Consider the following 8,355-nt stretch of genomic DNA (forward strand, 5'->3'; position numbering starts at 1 on the left):
CATGACCTCACATATACCTGATCTTCAGTGTGAGAATCAGTTTTTGGATATTGTTATATGCATGGTGTGTGTGTGTGTGTGTGTGTGTGTGTATGTGTATGAGGAGTATTGCAAGTCTTACTTGGGGGTGAGATCCTTCAATCTTTATATGGATGTCTGTAGAAGAATTGCTATAATTTTGTTTCAAAAGTGGGCTGGAGAGCATGATTCACATAATTCAGAGTTACAGAGGTACTGATACAAAAATACAGAAAAGCAAACCAACAAAACAGAGAATTACATATGTCTTATAAAGTTATGGTAAGGTTTTGTGTTATTATTATTTTTTTGTTTTGTTTGTTTTTCAAGTTATGGTCTTATTTGTTCCCAGGTATACCTTGAATTCGGGATGTAGTCTCAGGGTGCCTTGAACTCACATCAGTCTTCCTACCTCTGCCTGTAGAATGCTGGGATTAAAGGCATGTGCCACTGTGCCTGGCACAAGTTATGGTAAGGTTTTAAGACACATGTGAACACATTCCTATACCATGTTAGATCATGATAACAATGCCTACACACGCATCCCCAAAGTACCAACGATATGGTATTTTCTCCAAAAGAGAATTAAATTGAATACGTACGTAATACAACAAACACACGTTGATGGTCATATTCATTATAAAAATAGTTGAATTTTAACATCAAAAAATTGGTTGAGACAAAATACACTGAGAAGTAATTCACCTTTGGAACTGAGAAGAAATACGGTTTCAAGATTAGATGACAGTACCATATCTTTTACTTATTTGATTGTTTATTTTTTCTTTATTTAAATTGCGGAACACATGGATAGGAGAGACAGCTTAGTGGTTAAGACATTTGCCTTCAAAGCCAACAGACCGTGATTTAATTTTCTAGGACCCACATAAGCCAAATGCACAAGCTGTCACATGTATCTGGGGTTTGTTTGCAGTGGCTGCAGGCCCTGGAATGCTAATTCTCCCTTTTTCTCTCTCTCTCCCTGCTCTCCTTTTCTCTCTCCCCCCTCTTTCTCAAATGAATAAAAGCAAATAAAATAAAATATGGAATACAGCAGGAATCTGTTTGCCATTCTTGAACAGGGGCCATGTTAATCTAATCTGTATCATTCTGATTTTAGTAAATGTTCTACTGAAGTGAAGAGAATCTTATTTTTCTCATACTATTTTCAACCACATAATCTTAAATAAAAACCGTGTCTCTAATTCAACACATCCCAAATGCCCTACTTACAAAAGATATAAAGCTGAATAATTGTACTCATGTATGTATTGAGGTAATGGTAAGTCCAAGCTGTTAGGTGCAGGTACATGAGCATGAATTTGGTTGCATCACATTAAAACTAAGGTCATTTAAACTCTTAACTACTGGCCTGAAGAGATGCCTTAGAGGTTAAGACCCTTGCATTTGAGACCTAAGTACTCAGGTTCTATTCCCCAGTACCCTCATCAGACAAGTGTAGAAACTGGGGCATGCATCTGGCATTTGTTTGGAGTGACCAGAGGTACTGGAGTGCCCATATTCTCTTTCTCTCTCTTTAGCAAACAATTTTTTTTTGAAGTCCTTAACTGCTGAGTGCCTAAGGACAGCAGTGATATAAATAAAAGTTGGGATGACCTTACTGGAACATATTAACTACATTTGTCATTTACTAATTGTCTGGGTAGAACATATGCTTCCTATATCAATATTTAAAAAATTTAAATACAGATTAAGCTTTGATAAAATCATAGGAGATATAAACAGAAAAAGAAAATATTTAGCCATTTTGTTTCTGTGCCTTAAAAAGCCTATATTGGAACTGCATTAACTATTGACCTAAACTTGAAAACTATGGCTGGATAATGGATACTTAAAATATTTTTATTTGTACACTTTATAGAAGAGAGAGACGGGGGTGAGGGGGGGGAGATTGAGAATGGTCAAGCCAGAGCTTCCAACCATTGCAAATGAGCTTCAGATGTTCCCCATACACTCTGAATCTTGCTTTAAGTGGGCACTGAGTGATTAAACTTTGGCCGATGTGGTTTGCAGGCAAAATCCTTAACCTCTGATCCATCTCTTCGGCCCTATTTTAAAATATTTATTTATTAGGAGGGCATTGGTAATGCATGCCTTAATCCCAACACTCAGGAAGCAGAGATAGGATAGGAGGATCATAATGAGTTAAAGGCCATCCTGAAATTAAATAGTGAATTCCACATCACCCTTGGTAAGAGTAAGACTCTATTTCAAATTCCTTCTCCAAAAAATTAAATTATTGATTGATTCATTCATTCATTTTAGAATGAAAAATTGAGAAGTTAGCAGTTAGAATGTTGTAGAGCAATGTTTACTATAGATTCTAAAATCTTATATTAATCATCAAAGTACCTATGGATACATTGCCAATTTTCATTAAAATTGCAGTCATTTCATCAGTCCATGGATTTCCCACAAATTCTAATCAAATACATGCAACAACTTGAAAGCAGGGAGAACATAAACTGTCATGTGTTGATCACATCCCATCCCATAGGGCAACCTAAGAATGTGATATAAATAATAAATCTTGGGGTCACTGTATGAGTTTGCATTATGAGGACTTGATTTATGCTTTTGCAACTGTGAAAGAAAACAGTCTTAGGTTTTATGTTATTAGTTTTTTTTTCACAATGGTAGAGTAGGAACACAAAAATATCACTATCTAAATTATGTATTACTTAAATGTTCACTGTAAACTAAAATTTTCAAGGTCATAGTTGATGTCAAAGGGCTCTAATATGCTTACTGCATCTGAAAGTAAATGTCTGTGCCTTTTGGCCATGCAATGATTGAATAATGCCACAATGAGAACCTTGTGAGATAAGGGCTTTCTCAAAATGCATAGGCAAAATATAATACATTTTTTTTCAGATCTTTTTGCAAGTACAATTTGTAATAATTAGCAGAATTTTTTGTTGACAAAAGAAGTCCATACATATGAAAATGAGAGCTAAATACCTTTTTATATTTTGTATGTTTGAAGTTGCTTAATCCTTTACACACAATGTTTTAAGAATGTCAAGTGGGGGGCTGGAGAAATGGCTTACTGGTTAAGCACTTTCCTGTAAAGCCTAAGGACTGTGGTTCGAGGCTTGATTCCCCAGGACCCACATTAACCAGATGCACAAGGGGGCGCATGCATCTGGTGTTTGTTTGCAGTGGCTGAAGACCCTGGCATGCCCATTCTCTCTCTATATATCTCTGCCTCTCTCTCTCTCTTTTTTTTTTCTCTCTCTCTCTGTCTGTCTCTCTCTCTCCCTTCTGTATGTCACTCTCAAATAAATAAATAAATTAAATTAAATGTTTTTTAAAAAGAATATCAATACCAGCATATCTGAATCATTATATTTACTTCTGTAATCCCCACTGAGGTAATTTTAACCAGACTCTTGGAGAGTTATGATATGGCTCATGAAGCATCCAACTGTTAGTGGCATTATAAACAGTAACCTCTCTTGGTTTAGTCCACAAAAATTGAAGTGGATCACCTGGAAGAGTTAGAAATAATAAAACTCTCATGTGGAAAGATGCTTCGGTCCAACACTGGCTCAGAGCAACAAGCAGTAAACAGTGTGGCCATGAGGCTGAAGGCACTGTAGAGTTGGTTTCCCATAGTCACCCTTAAGGATCTGATACTCACTAGATTTGCTTCGAAGTAGATATTTTAAATTCAGTGTTTTGAGTCTGTATCAGTGGCACATTCCATCTTGTCGACACACAAATTACAAGAAATATTATGCATCAGTTAATTTGCAACATACTACTGAACACATGAAAAAGAATTGACTACCCTATGCCTTGCATTCACTTATGAAGTTCATAGTAAATTATTCACAGATTTCTGAACATTTGAGTCTGTGTCAGCATGGTTCACTTTTTTTGAGGGGTTGGGCAAATTGTGGGTGAAATGAAGCACATCTTGCTGAGAGGTCTGTCTGTATCTCATGATGGCCTGAAGTCCTAGCTCTTAATGGAGACAGACAAATGTTCCTTCATACATTGGATTCCAGGTGCAGGTGTATTTGGGAATGACAGCCACACTCATCATGTCAACGATGAGACTGAAATTTTGACATCTGTAAACTCACACTTTAGTTCATTGTCTGCAACACATGATTTCTCTGCCTACCCTATGGATATCTTTAGTAAACAGAAAGAGAATTACTTTTTTAAAGTGACATTAATATTTCATTCTCACCAGTGAGAAGCATCTAGATAAAATGGAATCATAGAACAGATAGATATAACATCTCAGAACATTCCATCAAAGTTTAGAAATAGGTGAAACTAGCCTGGCATGGTGGTGAATGCGTTTAATCCCAGCACTCAGGGGGCAGAGGTAGGAGGATCATCATGAGTTTGAGGACACCCTGAGACTACATAGTGAATTCCAGGTCAGCCGGGAATAGAGTGAAAAATTACCTAGAATAAACAAAAATAAATAAATGAAATAATAAAATAAATAAATAAATAGATAAAAAGGTTAAACTTTTGGAAGGCAATTTTTTTCTGTGTTTTGAATGTATACATTCAGGTCATAATATTAAAGTCAGTAATGTACAGGCCAGTAAAACGAAAGTAGCATTTTAACAACATTGATTCTACATGTAGAATTATATTGCTGTGTCCTATCTATTATCTATCTATCTATCTATCTATCTGTCTATCTACCATCTAATTATCTATCTCTACTTCACATTTCCTTATATCCCAATTTGTGAGGAAAAAAAAAACATAAAGTGTAAGATTCTTTCCTCCCTAGGTTTTGTTTATATTACCTTTTTTATTTGTTTTATTCATATTTTTATTAAATAATTTTGTATTCATTAAATACCGTCAGTTTGGTACCAAAATTAGGCTCATCCATGACCTACCCCTCCCCTTCGCCCCTCCTTGTTGAGGTATATGGGTCATGCCTTGTGGAGTTAGCCCACACTTATGGGTAAGATAAATGTCTTTGCATATCATGATGTAATATGTGGCTCTGACACTCTTTCTGCACCTTCTTCTGCAAAATTTCCCTGAGCCATGTTAGGTTCACTTTTGGTCTGCTTTAGTGATGAGGTGTTGGAGGCTTCTGGAGCTCTGGCTCTCTCTCTCTCTCTCTCTCTCTCTCTGTTTTTTTTTTTTTTTGCTTTTATTTATTTGTTTGTTTTTTCTCACAATTTTTATTAACATTTTCCACGATTATAAAAAATATCTCATGGTAATTCCCTCCCTCCCCCCCAACACTTTCCCCTTTGAAATTCCATTCTCTATCATATTACCTCCCCATCTCAATCATTGAAGTTACATACATACAATACCAATCTATTAAGTACCCTCCTCCCTTCCTTTCTCTTCCCTTTATATCTCCTTTTTAACTTACTGGCCTCTGCTACTAAGTATTTTCATTCTCACGCAGAAGCCCAGTCATCTGTAGCTAGGATCCACATATGAGAGAGAACATGTGGCGCTTGGCTTTCTGGGCCTGAGTTACCTCACTTAGTATAATCCTTTCCAGATCCATCTATTTTTCTGCAAATTTCATAACTTCATTTTTCTTTACCGCTGAATAGAACTCCATTGTATAACTGTGCCACATCTTCATTATCCACCCATCAGTGGAGGGACATCTAGGCTGGTTCCATTTCCCGGCTATTATAAATTGTGGCTCTCTGATTTGGTAGGAGTTGATTTTTCTCTGTGTTGATCTCCTTCCCCCTTCTGTTGGTATCCGGTTCATCAGGAAAACAGCACCCTTGCTTGTTTCGCCTACAAGAAGCAGATCACAATAACCAAACTCGAAGTAGGCACAAAAACCTTCAAAGTCCATGAAAACACCAACCAACATTTACCATCACAATATGGTGGGGATCGAATCAAATCTCACAGTCATTACCCTAAATATTAATGGACTTAATTCACCCATCAAGAGACACAAGCTAACAGGATGGATCAAAAAATTATAAGCCTCAATCAGAAGCCTTCAAGAAACACACCTCACCATTAAGACACCTCCTCAGGGTGAAAGGTGGAAAACAATATTCCAAGTAAATGGGAATAAGAAACAAGCAGGTGTAGCTATATTTATATCAGATAAAATAGACATCAAACCAAAAAATAATGAAAAAAGACAAAGGCCACTTCCTACTTATCAAGGGAACAACCCATCAAGAGGATATTACAATCATAAATCTGTATGCACCAAACACAGGAGCACCACAGTTCATAAAACAAAACCTACTTGACAATAAAACAGAAATAACCACCAACACCATCATAGCTATGGACATCAATACACCATTTTCAGTAATAGAAAGATCATCCAAACAAAAAATCAAAAGGGAAGTAAGAGAGCTCAACAAAAGCATAGATCACTTAGACCTAATGGACATCTACAGAACTTTCCATCGCAAATCCACAGACTACACATTCTTCTCAGCAGCCCATGGAACATTCTCTAAAATAGACCATATATTGGGTCACAATGGAAGCCTCCACATATTTAGGAAGATTGACATAATTCACTGCATGATATCAGCTCACAATGCTATATTGCTAGAAATCGACAACAAAAGACCCGCCAAGAATCCCAATGGTACCTGGATTCTGAACAGCATACTTTTAAACAATAAATGGATAGTGTATGAAATAAAAAATGAGATTGCAAAATGTCTGCAATGGAATGACAATGAGAACACATCATACCAAAACTTATGGGACATAATGAAGGCAGTCCTCAGAGGAAAATTCATAGCACTCAATGCCTTCATTAAAAAAGAAAGATCCCAAATCAATAACCTAACCATCCACATAAAGGAACTGGAAAAACAAGAAAAATCCAACCCAAAGAGCTCCAGAAGGAAAGAAATAATTAAAATCAGAGCAGAAGTTAATGAATTGGAAACCAAGTAAACAATTAAGACAATTGACAAAACAAAGAGCTGGTTCTTTTCAAAAATAAACAAGATTGACAAACCCCTGGCCAATTTGATCAAGCAAAAGATGGAGAAGCTTCAAATTAACAAAATTCAGAATGAAAAGGGAGAGATCACAACAGACATAAGTGAAATTGGAAGAATCATCAGGAAATATTTCTAAAACATCTATTCCACAAAATTGGATAACTTGGAGGAGATGGATAAATACCTGGACACATACCATCTATCAAAGTATTACCTTATTTTAATAGGAAGAATACTTTTTAAAAAATCAAATTGTGTTGAACAATATTTATTATATGAAATAGTGGCATGTCTCATACTGAATAATATGAAAGTCATACAAAATCATACTGCTCATTCAACTTATTAACAATATTTTGTTTTTTCTAATTTCCTAGTTACATCATCCACTACATCCTGAAAATACAGGTAGAAAGAGTTACATCATCCTTCATCTCTAGTTCTTCCAGTTCTCGTATGTTATCACCCAATAAAGACACTATCCAAAAATTGATTTCTAGTCATTAATATATTAGTTTTCACTTGAATATTCAGCAACTAGATTCTTTTACATTAAATCCTAATACAAAAGAGGGAAATAGTCTCTGAATTTTGACTTATTTTTCAAACAATTGAAATTCTGGACACAATTGTTCTTTCCAGTGTGGTCTTGATATTGTGAGTGGTTTTTCTGCATGTGTATGTGAGTATCATGCACATTAATACTTGTAGAAATACTGATTTGCATGTGGCATGTGCAAAGGTGAGCCTGCTGTCAATGTCATTATCCTATTCCTCAGGGTGAGTTATTTCTTGCTGAACCTGGATCTCACTGAATCTCCCAGGGAAATCATAGGCACGTCTGTGTTCATGCTTTCTGTGCTTCCCTACTGCTGGGGCTTCAGAACTATGCTAAAACACCTGGATTTTTATATTCTAACAAACTCAGTTACGCTCCTCATACTTGAATGACAAACAAACTTATCCACAGAACCATCTTCACAAGTCATAGAATTTTTTAAGTGGGGAAGAGAAGAGGTCAGATTCCTGATATCTTTCAAATTTCTATGAATAGAAAAAATATTTGTTGAAATTTTCTTATTTCTAGAGTTAATGTTTTTGCAGAAAGACTCTGTCCTTAGTCTCATGCATGTATCAAGAGATTCACTCATTTTATGGAAGGCCATTATTAAATAAGTGTGTGGAATACAATGGTGAGGGGACATTTCTTTTCTCATAAACTTCACAATGAAGCAGGTGATTATTTTGGGTGTTGGAGGAGGCTGTTGGAGATGGAATGTTTCCTTTTTACCCTGGATTTGCTAGAACTCAACATATAAATAATTCTGCTAACAAAAATTGTGAATAACTTCAGGTATATGTCCCT

The 8,355-nt window shown here is 35.9% G+C and overlaps 1 non-coding gene across 1 annotated transcript; it reads right to left on the reverse strand.

Moving 5' to 3' along the window:
• Nucleotides 1–1,055: 1,055 nt before the first annotated feature.
• Nucleotides 1,056–1,165, reverse strand: LOC123457151. The gene has a single exon (XR_006634921.1). It is a non-coding gene; the product is annotated as a U6 spliceosomal RNA (small nuclear RNA).
• Between the last annotated feature and the right edge of the window lie 7,190 nt (nt 1,166–8,355).

This window comes from Jaculus jaculus (assembly GCF_020740685.1).
Source record: "Jaculus jaculus isolate mJacJac1 chromosome Y unlocalized genomic scaffold, mJacJac1.mat.Y.cur SUPER_Y_unloc_1, whole genome shotgun sequence".
Classification (NCBI taxonomy): domain Eukaryota; kingdom Metazoa; phylum Chordata; class Mammalia; order Rodentia; family Dipodidae; genus Jaculus; species Jaculus jaculus.